A 23,865-nucleotide genomic window follows, 5' to 3' on the forward strand; every position below is an offset into this window, starting at 1 on the left:
ATAGTTATGAAAGAGAATCAATGCAGTCATTCTAACTTCTGGCTATTAATCAGAACAGAGGTTTCCGTAGTATAGCGGTTATCACCTTGTCCTGATATGCAGAAAGTCCCCGTTTCGATCATGGGCGGGAGCATTATGTTGGGGCAGGTTTTTTTTCCTCTGTGAAAACTATGGAGAAAACAGACACTTGGGGAAATGTAACATGGGGAAATGTAACATAGGAACAGAAGTAGGTCATTCAGCCCCTCGAGCCCACTCCGCCATTTGATAAGATCATGGCTGACCTGTGATCCAACTGCATATACCTGCCTTTGGCCCATATCCCTAAATACCTTCGGTTGGCAAAAAGCTATCTATCTCAGATTTAATTTTTGGACTGTGCCCCCTCGTCCTAGAATTCGCAACCAGCGGAAATAGTTTCTGCAAATCCAGAAAATGTCAATAACACAGTCAATGAAAGCTGCAGTTCACGAAGGAGGCTCCCCAGTACCTTCTCAAGAGCTATTTGGGATAGGCAATAAATGCTGACCTTGCCATTGACACCCACGTCCCATGAATGAAGACAAAAAAGTCGCCTGCATGGCCGAGTAATTTCCTGCTGCGAAACGACGGGAAGAATGAAACCATCGGCTTCAGTCCTCTATGTCTTATTTTTCATTGCACACAAATACATAACACAGATACACAGAGATATAATGATAACCACCGCACAGTTACACCCAAATGTATTTATAAATGTCACAGATGCAATCATACATATTTATGACAAGATATATCATATTTTAAAAATAATCAAAATAAATTTTTCAATGGCACACAGAACATAAACACTCACTTTATAAAGAAGCATGACATCCATTTATACAAATCCATAGTTTACATTTTAACACCGTCTTCTGAGCAGTCTTGAACAAATTCCACACACCGAAAGTCTCCGCGTTTTTTCAGATGCTGCTCGTCCTCTTCTGCATTTTGAGCAGTTCCTTTCCTGTGATGTGATGATTCTGGGTGCCGGGTGTGTGCCATTGGGTTTGCTGCAGACAAGCTGCCGCGGACAGGTGAAGGCTGCTTCTGAGGCTGCCTGACACCCGGTGGGAGTGGGCGGGGATTTGGGAATCTGAAATAAATGAAACAGTAAATGAGAAACGTTCATAAAGGTAAAACCCAACTCTCTACTATCTCACTTCGTGGCGCAATGGTAGCGCGTACTGACTCCAGATGAGATAGCTCAGTGTTTAAATCAGGTCTGGGTCGCACTTCTTCTTCGCGCTGGTAAGAGACTGAATAATACATATTGAGATCCCTTTTTCACAATAAACAGAACCCTGCTCTGAATTCTGCCTCACTAGTTCCCCAGTGTCAGGGAGAGAAGCGTCTGATTCCCTCATTTATTTATTGCAAGAAACATACACAAACGCACTTATTAATTCAAAATCAGCCTGCAGCTCCACACGCACAGAGATAAACACAGCCAGAGAGACAGGCAAACACCGGGAAATAGACAAACCGGTTTCTCAGAGAATTGCCTGTACCTCCACGGTCGAATGTAAGGGCTTTTGTTGTTCGCTTTCGTTCCACACCTTGGAATTCAGGAGAATCTAGTACATGGCTTGTAGGACAAGGCACGGGCGCGATGGCCCGAATGGCCTACTTCTGAGCTGTCTCCTTCTCCGATTCGAAACTCAGCCCCTCGGGGGGAGCCAGCAGCTGCCTCACTGCAATAACAGACCAAATGGAGAGATTTTAGTGGGCCCGGCTAGCTCAGTCGGTGGAGCATAAGACTCTTAATCTTGTGGTCGTCGGTTCGAGTTCCACGTTGGGCAAATTCTGTTTTAAACTTTTACGCTGCTTTCCCGAGTGAACCCTCCGCTTGCTTGACTGTCAGTGCAAGAGACGATTCTGTCAGTGCCGCCTCGTGCGCAATGATCAAATCTATAAAAGGAGCAGAAGGTTATTCGGGGTTCAGATACGCAAATCTCTCTGATGAGCCTGAGATTTTGTCAGAGGTTGCTGCCTCCCCTACATCTCTTGCCCTCTGACGAGGGACTTGCTCCGGTTTCAATTTACAAACTGGGTGAGTTGGTGATCGGGTGTAGGAGAGCTGGTTTGTGATCTGAGTAGGAGACTCAGCGGCCCCGGGTGAGGCATAGAAAAAAAATCAGTCCAGGCCCGGCCCCAATCTGCGGATGTGGAAGAAAACACGGGAGGAGGGTGCGGTGTGAGGTCCCTGTCAAACCAACTGCCCCAACAAAGCTGGCCACAGTCACAGAATCAGAATGGCTACTCCTGAGGGTGGGGGAGAGCCGATTCACGTGGAAAAGGATCCGGTCGAGAATGATCTGATTCATCAGGTTAGGGGAGGGAAATTAGGGAGCACCTTCGGAACGTTAATTATTTGAAAATGAAGACTTTTTCCTGTGTAACTTGTGTTGTTTTGATGAATGACATTTTTGTATAAAGGCATCCGTAGAGAAGGATTGAGAGCTTTTAGGACTAGAGGGGAAATGAGGAGATTTTGTTCACACAGAGGGTTGTTACGATCTGGTGGCCACTCCCTGAAAGGGTGGTGGAAGCAGCTTTCATAGGAACTTTCAAAAGGCAATTGGACAGGTACTTGAAGAGGACTGATTTGCAAGGTTATGGGGAAAAGGCTGGGTTTTTTGGACTAAATTGGACAGCTCTTTCAAAGAGTAGGCAGGGCAACACGGCCGAATGGCCTCCTTCTGTGCTGTAATATTCTATGATTCAATTCCATGATTTAAGTGTGGGACAGGAGAGATGTTGTTTAAAGAGAGGTAAAACTGTCCCAATCAGAGCAGACAGAGGTGACTGGTCGGTTCCCCTCTGCCCAGTATAAGTCACCAGCGGTTTTTTGTGGTGTAGTGGTTACCAGTTCGTTTGACACGCGAACGGCCCTGCTTTCGATCCTGGGCGGACAATTTATGTTGCAATTGCTGTTTACATTCTATATTAATGACATGGATGAGGGGACCGAGTGTAATGTATCCAAGTTTGCTGACGATACAAAGGTAGGTGGGAAAGTAAACCGTGAGGAGGACGCAAAGGGAGGTGGACAGGTTAATTGATTGGGTAAGAAGGTGACAGTAGGAGTATAAGGTGGGAAAATGTGAAATTGTCCACTTTGGTAGGAAGAATAGAAAAGCAGAAAAGTTTTTATAAGGTGAGAGTCCAATAAATGTTGATATTCAGAGGGAGTTGGGTGTACTTGTAAACAAATCACAGAAAGTTAACATGCAGGTACAGTAAGCTATTAGGAAGAAAAATGGTATGTTGGCCTTTTTGCAAGGAGGTTGGAGTATAAGAGTAAGGAAGTCTTGCTGCAATTAAATAGGGCTTTGGTGAGAACACACCTGGAGTCCTTTGATGTAGTCTACTTGGATTTTAGCAAGGCTTTTGACAAGGTCCCAATTGGCAGACTGGTCAAAAAAGATGTGATTGCACTAGAGAGGGTACAGAGGAGATTTACGGGGAGGTTGCCAGGGCTGGAGATTTTTGGCTGTGAGGAAAGATTGGAGAGGCTAGGGTTGTTTTCTTTGGAACAGAGGAATCTGAGGAGTGATTTAATTGAGGTGTACAAAATTATGAAGGGTCTAGATAGAGTGGATGGGAAGGACCTATTTACCATAGCAGGGAGGTCAATAACCAGGGGCCATTGATTTAAAGTGATTGGTAGAAGGATTGGAGGGGAGCTGAGGAGAATTTTTTTCACCCAGAGGATGGGAGGGGTCTGGAACTCACTGCTGAAAGGGTGGTCGAGGCAGAATCCCTCGTTACATTTAAAAAAATACTTGGATTTGCACCTGAAGTGGTGTAACCTGCAAGGCGACGGAGCGATTGCTGGAAAGTGGGATTCGGCTGGTTGGCTCATTTTCGGCCGGCGCGGATGCGATGGGCCGAATGGCCTCTTTCAGTGCCGTCAATTTGCGATGATTCTGCAAAAATGGCAAATGTTTTTTGTAACAACAAATTCCTTGACTGGGAATCGAAAGCGGGCTGCAATGGTGAGAGCGCCAAATCCTAACCACTAGACCACCATGGAAGACATGGAAAGTTTCTAAATATACCTGGGAGTGTTTGTATTAGGTACAAATAATATTTATGGTTTAGTGACTCTGTTAGATGCAAATGTATTTACATGAATCTGTATTATTTATTTATTTATTGGGGTGTATATATTGTAAATCTACTTCTGGCGCTGATAAGAGTCCATATAATTCCGCAATTAATGTTTCATTTGCGTTTTCACAATAACAAGTCTGTCTCACTGGTTCCCCAGTGTCAGGGAGGGAAGTGTCTGATGCCCTCTTTTATTTGATGTTACAAACAGAAGACAAACACTCGTATTCGTTCAAAATCAACCTGAAGGTGGACACACACACAGAGATAAACACAGCCAATGATATGGTCGTTCTGTTGGGATTGCTGCACATGCATACCCAGGGGCGAGTTTACTGCAATGATAGACAAGAGCGGCTGAGCTTTTCAGGCCCGGTTCGCTCAGTCGATAGAGTGTAAGACTCTAAATTGCAGGGGCGTGGGCTCAAGCCTCATGTTGGGCGTATTCTGATTTAAACTTTTTATGTTGCTTTCAGGGGTGAACCCAAGCTCTGACTCCACCCGACCTCCCGTGCAGTGTCACCGCGCACATTGTTGCCGCGCCCGGGCTGGTTTCTCTCTCTCACCCGGGACCGCTGAGTCTGATGTACCGTGATCACCAACTCACCCAGTTTGTGAATTTAAACCGGAACAGGTGTCTCGCAAAGGGCAAGAGAAGTGGGAAGGCTGCAACCTCTGACAAAATCTCATTCCCATTAAAGGTTTGTGAAATTGAATCCCAAACACTTTCTGCAACTTTTATAAGTTTTGACATTCACTGCACAGGACGCGGCAACTTGAGACTCGTCTCTGACACTTACAGTGATGCGTTGGGCTGTTTTCACTCGTAAAACAGCTTTTGTGATATTGTGATATTGTCTTTGACTCCCTCACCAGCGGAAAGGGTTTGCCTATCTCCCTTTCAAAATCCTAAAAAACCTTCTATATTCCAGGGAATACAAGTATGTAACCGCTCCTCATAATTTAACCCTTCGAACCCTGCTAACATTCTGGTAATTCTGGGCTGCGCTCCTTCCAAGGCCAATATACCCTTTTGGAGTAAAAGGGAATAAAATTTTAAATGAGCGTCACTGAGGATCAGTTTTCTATCACTCAAAGTTATCTGCTTAATGAAGTAAAAGATGCAGCTTACAAAGAATAAGGGAGCAGCCACTGTCTCCCTTTTTGGCAGGAGAAGAAAATCAACCTGGATGTTTATGGAGACCAAGTTCCAACATAATATTTCCGCCCAGGATCGAACCGGGAACTTTTCGCGTATTAAGCAAATGTGATAACCACTATACTACAGAAACCGATGGCATCTTGCTCAACACAATGGGCAACTGAATGGTGTCCTCTCTCTGCTCGTACTTGGACTGTGTTCTTTCAAGTACAGCAAGAGATTCAGACAGTGGCAGCTTCACCTTTTCTTTAAAAACTCTCAGCATAGTGGGTTTGAGACCCAGCTCTGACACTTCCCCCACCCCCCTCCATCTCACCGCGCACGATGGGGCCGCGCCCGGGCTGAATCTCTCCAATTAGGTTTCCGCCCCAGTCGCAGCATGAAATGGTCCTTATCAAAGTCACAAATGATACCCGATGTGACTCCCACCATGATAAACTATCACTCCTCATCCTTCTCAAATATAATATCTCACCGTGCTGTTATGCTGTTAGACGAGTTTCCTCTCTCTGCTCTTATTTGCAATGTGTTGCTTTTCCGACTGATAACACTTAGTATCATCGTATTATGTTAGTCCACAAGAGGAGATCATTCGGCCCATCGTGCCTGTGCTGGGTCAAACACACGTATTCGTTCAAAATTCGTTCAGAGATGGATTGAGTGCCTTGTTATCAGAAAATTGCCTGAACCCTCACAGTCTGCAGCTTTCCTCCTCGCTATCAACCACATGGCTTATTTTTGTGTCACCCGCAAATTTCTTAATCATGTCCCCTAAGTTTCGGTCCAAATCGTGAATGTCGAGCACAAAAAGCAAAGGACCAAGCACCGAGCCCTGCGGCACCCCACTGGAAACAGCCTTCCAGCCACAAAAACACCCGTCGACCATTACACTTTCCTTCCTGCCACTGAGCCAATTTTGGATCCAACAAGACACATTCCCTTGGATCCCATGGTCCTTTCCTTTTTTGAGCAATCTGCCATGTGGGAACTTTTCAAAAGCCTTGCTAAAATCCATGTCGACGACATCAATTGCGCTACCCTCATCCATCAATCAGGTGAGACAGACACAACTTCCCCTCAACAAATCCATGCTGACTGTCCTTGATTAGTCCGTGCCTTTCGAAGTGACAGTTCATCCTGTCCCTCAGAATTGATTCCAATAATTTGAAATGGAGTCTTTCTCCTGCTTGCTGCAATAACAGATAAGGTGGTTACAGATGCACAAGCCCGGCTAGCTCAGTCGGGAGAGCATGAGACTCTTAATGTCAGGGTCGTGGGTTCGAGCCCCACGTTGGGCGAGTGTCATTTTAAACTTTTATGTTGCGTTCACTGGCCAACGGTGCAGAATTGATGCAGAATGAAACATTAAATTTGTAGTCCGGATGGCCGAGCGGTCTAAGGTGCTGCGGTCTGGTCGCAGTCTCTTCTGGAACAATGGGTTCGAATCCCACTTCTGACGTTGCTTATTTTCACGAAGACGTGAAAATATTATATTTGTGGATTCGGCTGCAGCTGATTTTTCGACCAAGTTGATTTCCTGCTCCCAGAAAAGCAACTGGCTTTGTGATGGAAATGTGACTTGAGAAGTTTCAAACTGTGAAATGTTTGACATATTAATGACCTGGACAAAGAAATAGAACAGCAGTGGGAAACATTGAAAACGGTGATCAATCGAGTCCAGGAGAAATATATCCCACGAAAAAACAAGAACAAACCAGCCAGAAATGACACACCAGGGATGAATAAAGAAACAAGGGCAAAATTGAAACTGAAGAAAAAGGCACACACTGGACAATAAAGGAGAGAGGGGAATGTGAAAAGACTGGGAAAGAAGTCTAAAGAACTATTAGAAAGGCAAAAAGGAATATCAAAAAAGCAAAGTATTCTGGACACATCAACAGCCAAAGAAAGTTTAGGATAGGAATAGGGCCACTAAGGGATACACACGACAAACTCACAGGCAATGACAGCGAAATGGCAGAAATATTAAATGATCACTTTGCTTCAGTATTTACCAGGGAGACTTGTGTTGTGGGCGTGACAGTAGAAGAAGAGATCAAAAAGATATGTAAAGACATTTAAGATCGAAAGTGGGAGATAATTGATAAACTAATCAAACTTAGAGAGGAAATTTCCAGTTCGGAGCCTAACCAGAGTTTCAAACCGCTCAGCCACGCTAATTTCCGTATTACTGTTCAGGAGCTTATTTCACAGGGACAGGATTACTGCGCTCCATTAGGGAGGCTCAGTGAAAGGCGGAAATTGATCTATTAATAGAATCGTAGAATAAGATAGCGCCATTCGGCCCATCGTGCCAGTGCCAGTTCTCTGAAAGAGCTGTCCAGTTAGTCCCACTCGCCTGCTGTTTCCCCATAACCCTGAACATGTTTCCATCCAAGCGTTTATCCAATTCCCTTTTGAAAACTGTGAGTTAAGAAAAACAATATTGAAAGGGGTGCTGGGGTCTCTGTAGCGTCGATGTAGAGTGTGTGATGATTGAAGTTATCAAGATGGTTGCTTTACACATGGTATGTTGTGCAATCATCCTGAAATACTTTCAATATCCAATACAAATTGAATTGCAAAGCTAACGGACAAATACTGGAAAACAAGTCACGAGTGAACGCAAATCATCTGGGACCCGTTTTCAGCCTCACGGCACTTTAAATAAAGTGAAATAACTTTGCATTGAAAAGATTTGGAATTTGCATCTATGCCTTTATCTGTTCCATTTCTTAAAGTTGCTGGCGTCTGATGATGTACACGCCTCTGCTCTCTCCATTGAACAAGAAAGGAGGTGTTTCACGTTGACAGGACCTGTTGGTTATGAGCTCATCCTTGACATTGAGTGGGTTCGCGTTTTTTAAACGGCGTCAACTGTAGCCCAGCGGTGAACTTCACAACAAACAAGTTCATCACCGTCTCACCGCGGGCACTGACTGACACGTTTATCGTTATTTCTTTCAGACCTAAATAAATAGGAACCGTGATTTTAAATTTGCACGAAGTGATTTTTAGGTAGTCGCCTTTAAATGTTTCAAAGGCGAATCCGAATTTATGATAGTCCGGCCATTTCACCAGCCGTGTTGAAAACCAAACATGTCTCTAACTTTCGCGTCTTTTTTCGAAAGGCAAAAAACATATTTCCCATGACCTCTGAAGGATGGACAAGTACATTTCAGAAAACTGAAGCAAGTTAACCAGCCTTTTAATCCGGAGTCAGACCTTTGCGCCACGCACTCTGAAGACAGGATCCTGGATGTTATTATATTTTTGAATGTTTCTTAAACACCGTTTCATATCTTGGTTGAATGGATGAGTCTTATCAAATCTCCGCCAGGTCCCACGGGGTGTGAGACAGTATTGGAAGCAGCCTTCACCCCCAATATCACGCTGGCATTCATCGCCTGCTCTCAGCGGACTGCATGAACAGGGCTGGGAGATATGGACTTTGTTCACATTTAATTAGCAATGTGAATCGTTCAATATTTAATCATTTTTAATGGGGACAAGGTTACAAAATATTACCGGTGCTTTGTCTGTTAGTTAGTTGCACTGTGGGAGATCCTTCGCCACACAGACTGCAGCGGTTTCAAAAGCCGGCTCACCACCACCTTCTCAAGGGCTTTTTGGGATGGGCAATAAATGCCGGCCTCGCCAGCGACGCCCACATCCCATGAACGAATAAAAAAAATATTCCGAGCGTCCTGATGCTGATGTCAGGTTTTGATCCCTGATCTGCAGTAACTTGGAGCGGTTTAAATGGCTCCGACTTCTTAATTTCACTCATAACATCAGAGTAACTGTTCCAGGGGGACATGCCGACTCAGCTGCGTCTTGGCCGCCTGTCTGGTCAGTCCTTTATTCGTCTCCAATTCCGTTTCCCAAAGCGTATCTACAGATTCACAAAGCTGTTTGTCATTTCGGTTCCTTTCGATTTGTCCAGCTCCCGACTGGCAATAATTTTCAAACCTGGTTGCAAACCTCCGCCTTGCATCGTGTCCAGGGATGGGTTATGTGGAGAGACTGGAGAAGCTGGGATTGTTCTCCTCGGAGCAAAAAAAGGTTAAGGGTAGATTTAATAGAGGTGTTCAAATTATTTTGATAGAATGGATGGGGAGAAGCTCTTTCCATTGGCAGGAGGGTCGATAACCAGAGGACACAACTTGCATTTACAGAGCGCCTTTAACGTAGTAAAACGTCACAAGGTGCTTCACAGGAACGTTATTAAACAAAACTTGACACGAAGCCACATAAGAAGATATTGGGACAGGTAACCAAAAGCTTGGTCGAAGAGTTAGGTTTTAAGGTATGTGTTAAAGGAGAGAGAGGCGGAGAGGTTGAGGGAGGGAATTCCAGAGCTTCGGGTCGAGGCAGCTGAAGGCACAGCCTCCAATGGTGGAGCAATTAAAATCGGGGATGCGCAAGAGGCCAGAATTGGAAGAGCACAGAGATTTGTTTTATTCGTTCATGGGATGTGGGCGTCGCTGGCGAGGCCAGCATTTATTGCCCATCCCTAATTGCCCTTGAGAAGGTGGTGGTGAGCCGCCTTCTTGAACCGCTGCAGTCCGTGTGGTGAAAGTTCTCCCACAGTGCTGCTCGGTAGGGAGTTGCAGGATTTTGACCCAGCGACGATGAAAGAACGGTCGATATATGTTTGATGCAGTGTTCCCTAGTGATTGGGAATAGTTCATTGCACAAAAATAATGCATGTCTGTGAGACACTTAATGTTTTTTGTAAATCACCATTAATACGTTCTGTTGCACACCGAAGGAAATGCTAACTTGTTTACCAAGTGACAATTAAAACGTTAATAAACCTTTGTGCTTTGCATGTCATGAACTTTTATCCCTTCCCATTTTACATACTGTATTTTAGGAGTCTGCTTAAAAATGTTTAGTGCTTATTACACCAAGAATCTGGTGCAGCCGTTGTTAAATTTAAAAAGGTTTGTAGCCCCTTCCACGCTTGAAGAAACTCGACCCTGGAGGTTTATGGGGAGCAAGTCCCAACAAAATGTTTCCCTCCGAGGTCAAATCGGGGACTTTCTGCATGTAACTGGCGAACATGATAACCGCTACACTACGGAAAGGACAAACTTTTCGGTCTCAGGTCTGAAGGAAGTGTCTCGGGGAAACATGAACTGCTGAGTCTCTTTACACTGACTCTTTTCACGAATATTTCATCGATCGAAACTATACAAGTCACAGGGAAAAATGTCAAAGTCATTAAACTCCCGAATTAGCCCCAAAATCAATCAATCTCAGTTTTGCAATGTTCAATTGACCCCCGGCCTCAACAGCTTTTTGGGGGTGAGTGTTCCAGATTTCCACTCCCCTTTGTGTGAAGAAATGTTTCCTGACCTCACTCCTGAACAGCTGAGCTCTAATTTTAAGGTTACGCCCCCTTGTTCTGGACTTTCCCCACCAGAGAAAATAGTCTCTATCTGCCCTGTCAAATCCTTTAATAATCTTAAACACCTCAATTAGATCACCCCTTAATATTATATACTCAAGGGAATGCAAGTCCAGTCTATGCAACCTGTCCTCATAATTGCTTATCAAGGACAGCCACCAAAAGGGGTTTTATGATGGCTGGCTTTTGAGTGCATTGGCTTTTGCCAATGGGTATGTTGGTCCAGGGTTATGATTCTCGCTTCGGGGTTGTTTGTCCAAATATGTGAGAGATCCCGGACGAGCCCTTATTTTACTTTTGATCTTGAACGTCCAAAGACAGAAAAGTACCCAAATCACCTCACATGAGTGAAACAATTCCTATGTTTCATACTATTACCTAACACAACTGCCCAACTTGGTTCTGATGAAAGGTCATTGACCTGAAACATTAACTCGGTTTCTCTCTCCACAGATGCTGCCTGACCTGCTGAGGGTTTCCAGCATTTTCTATGTTATCAGAGTATCACTTCCCTCATCACCTAACTACACTCATCCACTAGATGTCGCCTTGTGGTGCAAACAGGCTCCTTCCGCACAGCCAGGTGTTCTGCTTTAGGCATTAATTATAACTATAACTTTTGAACTTGTTGGTTAAAACATATGGCCTTGCCCATTGACCAAAAAGCAGAATGGTGTTTATCTCTCACCAGTACAGCCCTTTCCCGCTGCGTCAGTATGGAATGATACGTAGCAATCATACAGATGTCACACCACTCCTGCTTCCCTGTGAAGCTGGTAAGACGAATAGCACACAATGCTGTCTGATACACATACTCACCAACTCTGAATGATTTAAAGGCCTTGTTATGATTGTCAGAGAATTGTTTATATCAAAAGGACAATTAACTTACGAGTATTATGATATCAGCTGCAATCCAAGAGTTTCTGGACTTCAGAATCTACTAGTCTCTATGTTAAACATATGCATGCATGTAAAATGAAGCAAATCTGTCTTATGATTGTAGTTTCATTCTCCCAACAGAGATTTATACTTCCTTACTTAAGAGGCAAAAGCTAAAGGTTAATATTACTTCAATATAAAGACTAACTCTTTCCTTACAATCCAGATACCCCAAACTAATATAACACCTCAAACTGATCGAGTTTCTCAAACTAAAATAGTACCTCAAACTAGTACAGTACCTCAAACGTATCGAGAATCTGAAACTAATATAATACCTCAAGCTAATACATCGTCTCATACTGATACAGTACCTCAAACAAATACAACACCTTAAACTAATACAAACCGATACAGAACCTGAAACTAATATAATACCTCAAACTAATACAGCATCTTAATCTAATTCAGTAGCTCAAACTAATAAAGTACCTCAAACGATAAAGAACCTGAAACTAATATAGTACCTCAAACTTATACATCATCTCAAACTAAAAATACCTCAAACCGATACAGAGCCTGAAACTAATCGAATACCTCAAACTAATACAGCATCTCAAACTAATACAGTATCTCAAACTAATAAAGTACCTCAAACTAATACAGTACCTCAAACTAATACAGTACCTCAAACTAATACAGTACCTCAAACGAATGCAACACCTTAATCTAACACAGCACCTCAAATTGACACAGATTCTGAAAATAATAAAACACCACAAACTACTACAACACCTCAAACTAATACAACACCTCAAACTAATACAGCACCTCACACTAATACAGCACCTCAAACTGATACAGCACATCAAATTGATACAGCACCTCAAGCTAATACAGTACCTCGAACTAATATATTACCTCAAATTAGTACAGCATCTTAAACTAACACAGCACTTCAAACTAACGCAGCACCTCAAACTAACACTGTACCTCGAATTAATACAGTGCCTCAAACAAATACAGTACCTCAAACTAATACAGTACCTCAAGCTAATACCGTATCTCGAATTAATACAGTACCTCAAACAAATACAGCACCTCAAACTAATAGTGTTCCTAAAACAAATACAGCACCTCAAACTAATAGTGTTCCTAAAACAAATACAGCACCTCAAACTAATAGTGTTCCTCAAACAAATACAGCACCTCAAACTAATAGTGTACCTCAAACAAATACAACACCTCAAACTAAGAGTGTTCCTCAAACAAATACAGCACCTCAAACTAATACAGTACCTCGTAATAATACTGTACCTCAAACAAATACAGCACCTCAAAATAATTGTGTTCCTAATACAAATACAGGACCTCAAACTAATAGTGTTCCTCAAACAAATACAGCACCTCAAACTAATCGTGTTCCTCAAACTAATACAGCACCTCAAACTAATAGTGTGCCTCAAACAAATACAGCACCTCAAACTAATCGTGTTCCTCAAACTAATACAGCACCTCAAACTAAAAGTGCTCCTCAAACAAATACAGCACCTCAAACTAATAGTGTTCCTCAAACAAATACAGCACCTCAAACTGATAGTGTACCTCAAACAAATACAGCACCTCAAACTAATAGTGTTCCTCAAACTAATCCAGCACCTCAAACTCATACTGTTCTTCAAACAAAAACAGCACCTCAAACTAATAGTGTTCCTCAAACTAATCCAGCACCTCAAACTAATAGTGTTCCTCAAACTAATCCAGCACCTCAAACTAATAGTGTTCTTCAAACAAATACAGCACCTCAAACTAATAGTGTTCCTCAAACTAATCCAGCACCTCAAACCAATAGTGTTCTTCAAACAAATACAGCACCTCAAACTAATAGTGTTCCTAAAACAAATACAGCGCCTCAAACTGATCGTGTTCCTCAAACTAATCCAGCACCTCAAAATAATAGTGTTCCTCAAACAAATACAGCACCTCAAACTAATATTGTTCCTAAAACAAATAGAGCACCTCAAACTAATAGTGTTCCTAAAACAAATACAGCACCTCAAACTAATAGTGTTCCTCAAACAAATACAGCACCTCAAACTAATAGTGTTCCTCAAACAAATACAGCACCTCAAACTAATAGTGTTCCTCAAACAAATACAGCACCTCAAACTAATAGTGTTCCTCAAACAAATACAGCACCTCAAACTAATAGTGTTCCTCAAACAAATACAGCACCTCAAACTAATAGTGTTCCTCAAACTAATACAGCACCTCAAACTAATAGAGTTCCTCAAACTAATCCAGCACCTCAAATTAATAGTGTTCCTCAAACAAATACGGCACCTCAAACTAATAGTGTTCCTCAAACTAATCCAGCACCTCAAATTAATAGTGTTCCTCAAACAAATCCAGCACTCAAACCAATAGTGTTCCTCAAACAAATATCTCACTTCAAACTAATAGTGTTCCTCAAACAATACAGCACCTCAAACTAATAGTTCAACTCAAACAAATACAGTACCCCAAAGCTAACCATTAACTGAAATGTCAAAGTCCGACCAGGACAAGCAGGTTGACCTTGACAGGCGGCGGATCTGTTCAGAGGATATTAAGCTGCAGGAGAAAGTCCCGTTCAGGAGCTGCAATTGTATTCAATTAATTTCGAGTCTTTTCTCAACATTAGAGCAGAGAAACACGTGGTGCGTAATATCACCGCAGGGCCTTCCATTGTCGGCATAATTCAGTGCAACATCCCCAGTACATTTCGTCTGAAGCTCATCACTAGATGCCTTTCAAGTAACCTTTGCTGATTTGTTGCAGTTCAGTTTGGGTTTGAATTGAGTTGTTTCTTTACCAGCATAGCTTTATTGGGGCGAGGGGTATTTGAGTTTGTACCGGGCAATCTGTAGCTGTCCATTGCTAATTGATCTTCAATTGACACAATACATTTCAATTAAACTATCAAAAAAGACGGACTATTCCTGCACCCACTCCCCGCCCCCCCCCCTCCAATGTTCCAACTTACTCCATTTCTCCATCGCTGCTTCTGCCAATCTCTCACTCTGTCTCTAATTATAAATCTGTCTATCGTGCTCTCTTTCTCCGAATTTTATGTTTCTTTATCTCTTTCAACTATATCCATTGTTATTTTCACCTTATTAAAAATCAATATCAATCTCCTTCGACCGATTCGAATGTATCATTGTCTCTCCACTGCTTTAAATGTATTTTTTCTATCTATCTATCTTTCTATCCATCTACCTCTCCATTCATCTATCTCTCTATCTATATATCTCTCTATCCATCTATCTCGCTATCCATCTGCCTATCTATCTATCTTTCTATCTATATATCTCTCTATCCATCTATCTATCCATCCATCTATCTATCCATCCATCTGTTTAACTATCTACCTATCTATCTATCTCTCTATCAACCTATCTATCCATCTATCGATCTATCTATCTATCTATCTATCTTTCTATCTATCTATTCATCTATCTCACTATCTATCTATCTCTCTATCTATCTATCTCTCTATCCATCTATCTAATTATCCATCTGTCTCTCTATCCATCTACCGATCTATTTATCTTTCTATCTATATATCTCTCTATCCATCTATCTATCCATCCATCTATTTAACTATCTATCTATCTATCTATATATCTCTCTATCCATCTATCTAGCCATCCATCTATCTATCTATATATCTCTCTATCCAACTCTCTCTATCTATACATCTCTCTAGCCATCTATCTATATGTAGACTTACCTATCTATCGATCTCTATCTATCCATCTATCTATCTATATAGCTATCTATCTGTTTACCTTTATCTCCCTATGTCTCTATATCTGTTTCTCACTCCACCTGTTTATTGCTCTGTTGTTGTTTCTCTATCGCTTTCTGACTCTCCTTCTTCATTACTCAAGTTTATCAAATGGCTTTCTAATCTTTATCAAAAAAATGCAATATTAAAGCATGAGGTAAATTAGCAAATTACAAGGTGGCGTGGACTCAGTATGTTGGTCTGTGAAGACGTCACCGAGCCCTCTTCCTTCTTCAGGCTGCTGATCACAGAAGTCTCCCTGAGCAGCTTCTGGAAGAAGAAGCGCGATCACTTCTCGTCCTGCTCCACGGAGCGGACTCTGGAACGAAAGATAATCTTTGAGGTCCCTTTAACTGGATGGATCACACCGTGAGATCACAGCATGAGGCCCCTTTAACTGGACGGTTCATACCGTGAGATACGGTCTGTATTGTACTGTATTGCTTCGAAATTGTGAAATTTAGTTTTAACTCTGTGTATTCTTAAAATTTATGCAGTAATATATGTTTTGTAATAAAAAAAATTCGCAGAAACTTTCGAATCAAACGGGTATCGACCCTCCACACGTTATCCATTGCTCCATTGGGCCAGTTTTCAAAAAGCATGCAATAACTCACACTCCCAGTGCGCTGGAGAATGAGCAGTTACCGAGTCAGTTTCGGTCATGCCCACGCGATTCCGCGAGTCCGGAAGTGTCAAAAGGTGCACGGTGAACAATCACCAAAGAGAGAGACATAAGCTGCTTCCTTTCGATCGATCAGCTTGTGGAGCGGAGGACTATAGTACAATTAACAGATCAAAGTTTGCTGGTTCGAAGTAATAAACGTGCTTTTGGAGTAAGTAGCTCAAAGCCATTCTCTTAACTTTACATGCAGCCTATAGCTTAACATGTTGGCGCTGAGGCACAGGAGACCACTTTTCCTTTGTCAAACCTGAAAGCTTTCTGTGTCTGTCAGAACACGGCTGTTTTGCTCGAGCATTTGCCTCTGCTCACCAGCAGGGAGTGCCTTTGAGCAACAACACTTCAAACCGCTTTCAGGCAAAACAGTCTTCGATCAGGCAGACAGACAGGGCTCTCGCTGCTCCCTCAAGCTCGGGGCCGCTGTTCCTTTCCTGTGATCTCGTCCACCTTCCGCAGGCTCGGGCTCTTCTCAGCATCATTCACGATTACTGTGGCTTCCCGTTCTGCTGTTGCTCACTTGCTGATGCTCGATACCACCGATTGGAGCAAAGTATTGATTATCGTCAGGGAGGGGGCCAACCCAAGGCGAGATTTCTCTGCTGATCGTGGAGCTGCTTGGAGGCGAGTGCGAAACAACTAGTGTGAAGGGCATTGAATAAAGTGGGCAGTAGCAACAAGGATACAGAATCGGCTAAGGGACAAGAAACAGAGTTGTGGTGAACTGTTGTTTTTCGAACTGGAGGGAGGTGGACAGTGGTTTTCCCCAGGGGTCGGTGCTGTGACCACTGCTTTCCTTTATATATATTAATGACTTGAACTTGGGTGTACAGGGCACAATTTCCAAATTTGCAGATGACACCAAACTGGTAAGGGTTAAGAATAGTGAGGAGGACAGTTATAAACTTCAGGAGAATATATACAGACTGGTTGCATGGGCGGACACATGGAAAATGAAATTTAACGAAGAAAAATGCGAATTGATGCATTTCGGCAGGAAGAACGAGGAGAGGCAATATAAACTAGAGGGCACAATTCTAACAGTGATACAGTAACAGAGAGATCTGGGGGTATATGTGCACATATCATTGAAAGTGGCAGGGCAGGTTGAGAAAGTGGTTAAAAAAAAATACGGGATCCTGGGCTTTATAAATAGAGGCAGAGAGTACTAAAGTATGGAAGTCACGATGAACCTTTATAAAACACTGGTTCAGCCACAACTGGAGTATAATGTCCACTTCTGGGCGCCGCACTTTTGGAAAGATATGAAGGCGTTCAAGAGGGTGCAGAAGAGATTTACTAGAATGATTCCAGGGATGAGAAACTTTAGTTACGTGGATAGACTGGAGAAGCTGGTATTGTTCTTCTGGGAATAGAGTCGGTTGCAAGGAGATTTGATAGAGATTTTCAAAACCATGAAGTGTTTAGACAGAGTATATAGGGAGAAATCGTTCCCATTTGCAGAAGGGTGAAGGACCAGAGGACATAGATTTAAGGTGATTGGCAAAAGAACCAAAGACGACATGAGGAAAAACGATGGGGCGAGGGAGTGGGACCAGCTGGATTGCTCTTGCATCGAGGTGGTGTAGACTCGATGGGCAGAATGGCCTCCTTCCGTGCTGGAACCTTTCGATGATTCTGGTCGAGTGTTCGCTGAGCATGTGAGAGATGGCAGGATAGATTCTTGCATTCTCCACTCACCTTTTGACTTGGGTCAATTGTCCAAAAACAAAACTGGCGTCAGTTTTCAGCGAGCCCATGGTCCATGTACTTCTTAAGCTTCACTGCGTGCTACGGTACAGAGAGGTCAAGGGGCAGCAAATCTTTTGGTGTGCTGCAGGAAGAAATAAAATTGATTTTGGTCTTGAGCAAAGATGGAAAAAAAAAGCTTAATAATGCCTTCTCTGAGGATTGAACTCAGGACCTTCAGATTATGAGACTGACGCGCTGCCTGCTGCGCTAAGAAGGCACTTGATGCATAAATATCGAGGCAGCACTATCAAGTAGGACAGTTTGCAAGGTGTAAAATCATAAACTAATCGGCAGTTTGCAAAAACTCTCCATCCAGGTGGAAATCGAACCAACAATCTTCTGAACTTTGGTCAGACACGTTCCCCATTGCTCGACTGGCCAAAGGTCTGTTGAGTAAATCGGAGCTCACACGCTCACAGCGCTGCGGTATGAGCAGATACCGAGTCAGTCTCGGTCATGCCCACGCGACTCCACGAGTCCGGGAGTGTGAAAAGGCGCACGGTGAGCAATCACCAAAGAGAGGGGCCTTTGCTGCTTCCCTTCGATAGCTCAGCTGGTAGTGTGGAATATTTGTAGAGATTAAAACTTGAAAGCAAAATCACTCTTAAATCGTTGGTTTAATTCTGGCTCAAAATAACGAACGTGCTTTTGGAGTAAGCGGTATTAAGCTCAAGGCCGCTTTCTTCACTTTACAGACTGCTGACTGCTTAAAATGTTGGCGCTTTTCCTTTCTCAAACCTGAAAGCTGTTTTGCTCCAGCATTTGCCTCTGCTCACCAGCAGGGAGTGCCTTTGAGCAACAACACGTCAAACCGGACATCACTTTCAGGCAAAAAAAGACTTCTGTCAGTCTTTCGGACAGGTCTCTCGCAATGTTTTTTTTATTTTCAAAATATACTTTATTTCATAAAATTTAAGGACACATAAAGTTCAGGGGAAATGTCTCAATTTTAATTCAAAACAATACAAAACAGATCGCACACACTATGATCCCATTATTTCAATGCAATACACAGTACATGTCTTAAAATACATTCTGTATAATAAAAGGTGGGATGGCTTTACACGATGCTCTTTCCCCATAGAGCCCTTGTATAGGCCGCACCGTGCCTCAGTGCATCCCGCAGCACATTCCCCTGGACCTTGGAGTGTGTCAGTCGGCAACACTCGCTCGTGGACCGCTCCTTCAGCTGGGAGGCCAGAAGATTTCGGGAGGACCAAAGGGCCTCCTTCACCGAGTTGATGGTCTTCCAGCAGCTGTTGATATCTGTCTCGGTGTCCGTCCCGTGGAACAGCCCGTAGAGCACAGCGTCCTGTGCTACCGAGGTGTTGGGGATGAACTGGGACAGAGACCAACGCATTTCTCTCCACATATTCTGCGTGAAGGACCAATCCATCAGGATACGGACGATGGTCTCATCCCCGTTGCAGCCTTGAAGGCAGCTTGAGGTGGTGCAGAGATTTTGTCCATGTTGGAATGCCCGCACTGGGAGCGCGGATCTCACCACCATCCAGACCACATCCTGGTATCTGTTGGTCAGTTCCGGCGACGAGATGTTCTGCCAAATGGCATTGACCGTCTGGTCGGGGATCTGCCTGATCGGATTCATCCTCTCCTTTTCCTGCAGGACCCCCAGAACGTTACTCGTCAACCACTGTCTGACGGCCTTGTGGTCGAAGTGGTTTCTCCTCAGGATCTTCGCCACCTGGGGCAGGTAGGGTGGGGTGGTCGAGCTGGACGGTACGTCCTTCGTCTCCTCGGCCAGCATGGCCAGACCCAGTTTTCTCAATGTTTTCGACAGGAGAAACTCAGCACATAGTGACACTTGGTGTTTGTGTACCGGGACTCCAAACACATCCTGAGGAAGCCACACACAAAGGTGGCCATCAGGATCAGGGCAGCATTGGTGACGCTTCTGTCCCCTTTGTCTGGAGGTTTGTACATGGTGTCCCTGTGGGCGCGTTCTACCTTGGACCTCCAGACAAAGTGGAAGATAGCTCGGGTGACCGTGATGACGGAGTTGTGGAGAATGGGCCAGACCTGGGCCATGTAGAGCAACACCGCGAGTACCTCACACCTTATCACCAGGTTCCTGCCTGTAATTGAGAGAGAGTGTCCCACCAACATACCAAGCTTCTGATTGGCCTTGGCGAACCGCTCCTCCCATTGCTTGGTGGAGGCCTGGGGCCCCATGAACCAGCTCGCAAGTACCATCAGTTAGTCGGACCTGACGGTGAAGAGGACAAACGATCGGGTCTCCCACCTGCCATAGAACATGGCCTCACCCTTACTGTAGTTCACTCTGGACACCGAGGCCAGTTCGAAACGATCGCAGATGCCCATCAATCTGTGGACCGACTGCTGATCGGAGCAAAAGACAGTGACGTCATCCATGTACAGGGCGGCCGTAATCTGAGAGCCTCCGCTTCCTGGGATCGTCAGCCCCCTGATACTTGTGTTCTTCCTGACGGACGGGGCAAACGGCTCGATACCACATATGAACAAGACCATGGAGAGAGGACAGCCCTGCCTGACTCCAAATCTGATCAGAAAACTCTCCGACTCCAGCCCATTGATTAGGACTGCGCTATGAATGTCCACATGGAGCAGTCAGGTCCAATTGGACATTTCCTACCCAAAGCCCATTTTGGACAGCACATTCATCATGTATGTGTGGGACATTCTGTCAAAGGCCTTGTCCTAGTCCGGGCTGATGAGGCAGGTGTTCACCCCCCTTTCCTACATGTAGACGATCGTATACCTGGACAGTACCAGGCTATCAGAGACTTTCTGCCGGGTACAGTACAGGTCTGATCCGGGTGGATCACCTGCTCCAGAGCGGACTCGAGCCTGTTGGCGATGGCCTTCGACAGAATCTTGTAGTTGACATTTAGCAAAGAAATGGGTCGCCAATTTTTGAATTCCCCCTCTCCCTCTTCTGCTTGTAGATGACAGTGATGATGCCTTTCCTCATGGACTCTGAAATGCTGCCTGCCAGAAGCATACCCCCGTACACATCCAGTAGCTCTTGGCCAGTCCAATCACACAGAGCCGAGTACAACTCAACCGGTAAGCCATCGCTCCCCGGAGTTCTACTCTTCTCCAAAGACCGGACGGCCTTTGTCAGCTTCTCCAAGGTCAATGGCCGATCCAGGCGCTCCTGTTCGCTGTCCTCTAAGACCTCCGTAATAGAGGACAGGAAGGGTTGGGAGGCCGTGGTGTCTCTGGGCTTTGCGTCATACAGACCGGCATATAAAGATTTTCTGATACTCAGTATGTCGGTCTGTCAAGGCGTCACCGAGCCGTCTTCCTCCTTCAGGCTGCTGATCACCAGAGGTCTCTCTGTGCAGCTTCTGGACGAAGAAACGCGAACACTTCTCGCCCTGCTGCACGGAGTGGACTCTGGACCGAAAGGTGATCTTCGAGGCCTCGGAGGTGAAGATCGAGACTTGCTGGCCCTTCAACTCCCTGAGTCCTTTCCCGACATCGATCCCCATCGACTGCAGCTGGAGCAGATCCTGCATGCTTTTCTGGATCTGGGACAATTTCCTCTGTCTCTCTCTCGTCCCTTTAACTGGACGGGTCAAACCGTGAGATCAGAGGGTGAGGCCCCTTTAACTGGACATGTCAAACCGTGAGATCAGAGGGTGAGGCTCATTTAACTGGACGGGTCAAACCGTGAGATCAGAGGGTGAAGCCTCTTTAACTGGACGGGTCACACTGTGAGATCATAGCGTGCGGCCCCTTAAACTGGAGGTGTCACACCGTGAGATCACAGGGTGAAGCCTCTTGAACCGGACGGGTCACACGGTGAGATCTCAGGGTGAGACTGCTTTAACTGGACGAGTCACAACGTCAGATCTCAGGGTGAGGTCCATTAAACTGGACGAGTCACAACGTTAGATCTCAGTGTGAGGCCCCTTTAACTGAATGGGTCACACCGTGAGATCTCAGGGTGAGACCGCTTGAACTGGATGTGTCACACCGTGAGATCATGAGGTGAAGTCCCTTTAGCTGGATGTGTCACAACGTTAGATCTCAGGATGAGGCCCCTTTAACCGGACGGGTCACACCGTGAGATGACAGTGTGATGCCCCTTTAAATGGACAGGTCACACCGAGCGATATTAGGGTAAGGCTCTGTGATTCCAGGTGGTATTTCCTAGCTCGGCTAATTTAAATATGTGAGGTGACGAGAGTGTTGGAGAAATGAAGGCTTGAGATGGCAGAAGCACAGGGTCTCAGCAGCAGTGGGACCAGGACTGTACTTTGTAACTGGTGCAGGGAAACAGCAGTGGGAACGGAAATCACAAAATCACAAGAGACTTAGAGGTCCATGTGTATGGATCATTAAAATATTATGGACAGGTACAGAAAATAATCAATAAAGGATAATGGGATGCTGGCCTTTATATATAGAGGACCAGAATACAATGGGGTAGAAGTTATACTACAAATATACAAAGCCCTGATTAGACCACACCTGGAGTACTGTGTTCAGTTCTGGATACCACACTTTAGGAAGGTCACATTGGCCTTGGGAGTGCAACGCAGATTTACTAGAATGTTACCTGGACATTGAGAGGGATAATTGGATAGGACCTGTTTTTGGGCGGGTGCAGCACGATCCGCTACTACCCCGCGCCCAATGGGCCCTGCGCAGGCAGGACAAGATTTTCGTCAGCCCTGAGGACTCACCTGCAATCTGCGTTGGAAATCAGCGTTGAACGAGGATTCCATGCAATTCGCACTTTCCACCAGCAGGGGGTAGCTCCTATTTCTTAAAGGCAGGCTGTCTGTTAGAAATCTCTTCAAGGTAGCGAGTACCTGTTATTTGCTGAATATAACAGACTGCTGTCTGCACGGAGTCTAAACGGAGATCAGACATCGCACGTGTAAAGCACAGATGCAGGTCCCATCCCTATTTTTAAATACTGATGAGTTAATTAAAAATATTAAATAAAGGTTGCACACCAGTAAATCCCACATCCTCCAATCTGCAGGCCAGACCTCACCAATGTGCCGGCCTGAGACTCCGTGCACCAAGGTTCTCTGCTGATGCACCAGAGGCCTTGGTGCAAGAGGTGGACTGAAGGAGGGGCATCCGATATCCACGGTGGGCAAGAGGTCCTCCAGACATACACCCAAAAGGTAGTGGGAGGCAGTCGGGGATGAGGTCAATGCCAGGTGCACAGCATCATGAACATGGATGCAGTACAGGAAGAAATTCAATGCTTTGACATGAGTGGTCAAGGTGAGTGAGGTCAACTGTCAAGTAGCGCCTCCAACCAACTACACCACCAGCCGCACCCATTGCTCCATGCACTACACCCCCCATCACCCACATAGCAACAAACTCTTTCCTTCAGTACTCAACCCTCTCACCATTACACATTATCACCGTTGCAAGCAGCACACCCACAACTCACAGGCCACACACACTGGCAGCTATTCAACCATGATCGGAACATCACCCGCTTTCTTGCAGGAGAAGCTGGCACATATCAGGAGACAGCGAGTGGCCGTGGCATTTTGCCCCTCGAGCCTTTTCTACCATTCGATCAGATCAGGGTGGACCTGTAATCTGACTCCATATACCCGCCTTAGCCCCATATCCCTTTATACCCTTGGTTCACAGAAATCCATCAATCTCAGATTTAGAATTCTGGATTGAGCTGGAATGAACTGCCGTTTGCAGAGGAATATTCCAAACTTCTCCCACCCTTTGTACGTAGAAGGATTTCTTAATTTGACTCCTGCACGTCCTGGCTCTAATTGTTATGCTCAGTCCCTGCATCCGAGCTGAGGTACGAAATGAGTACTTTACCTGTATCGTTACCAAGGAAGAAGATGCTGCCAAGTTACAGAAAAAGGGAGGTAGTTGAGATACTGGATAGGCTAAAAATTGATAGAGGAATTACAAAAAAGGCTGGCTGTACTTAAATAAATAATTCACCCGGTCCAGCTGGGATGCATCCATGATTGCTGAGGGAAGTAAGGGTGGAA

The 23,865-nt window shown here is 44.6% G+C and overlaps 3 non-coding genes across 3 annotated transcripts; 2 read left to right on the forward strand and 1 right to left on the reverse strand.

The window, feature by feature from the left end:
• The first annotated feature begins 1,750 nt into the window (after positions 1-1,750).
• Positions 1,751-1,823, forward strand: trnak-cuu (transfer RNA lysine (anticodon CUU)). Its single transcript has one exon. It is a non-coding gene; the product is annotated as a tRNA-Lys (tRNA).
• A 4,701-nt stretch (positions 1,824-6,524) lies between these two features.
• On the forward strand, positions 6,525-6,597 carry trnak-cuu (transfer RNA lysine (anticodon CUU)). The gene has a single exon. It is a non-coding gene; the product is annotated as a tRNA-Lys (tRNA).
• An 11,407-nt stretch (positions 6,598-18,004) lies between these two features.
• Positions 18,005-18,077, reverse strand: trnam-cau (transfer RNA methionine (anticodon CAU)). The gene has a single exon. It is a non-coding gene; the product is annotated as a tRNA-Met (tRNA).
• Positions 18,078-23,865: the final 5,788 nt, after the last annotated feature.

The sequence above is a fragment of the Heptranchias perlo genome, unplaced genomic scaffold (assembly GCF_035084215.1).
Source record: "Heptranchias perlo isolate sHepPer1 unplaced genomic scaffold, sHepPer1.hap1 HAP1_SCAFFOLD_55, whole genome shotgun sequence".
Lineage (NCBI taxonomy): Eukaryota > Metazoa > Chordata > Chondrichthyes > Hexanchiformes > Hexanchidae > Heptranchias > Heptranchias perlo.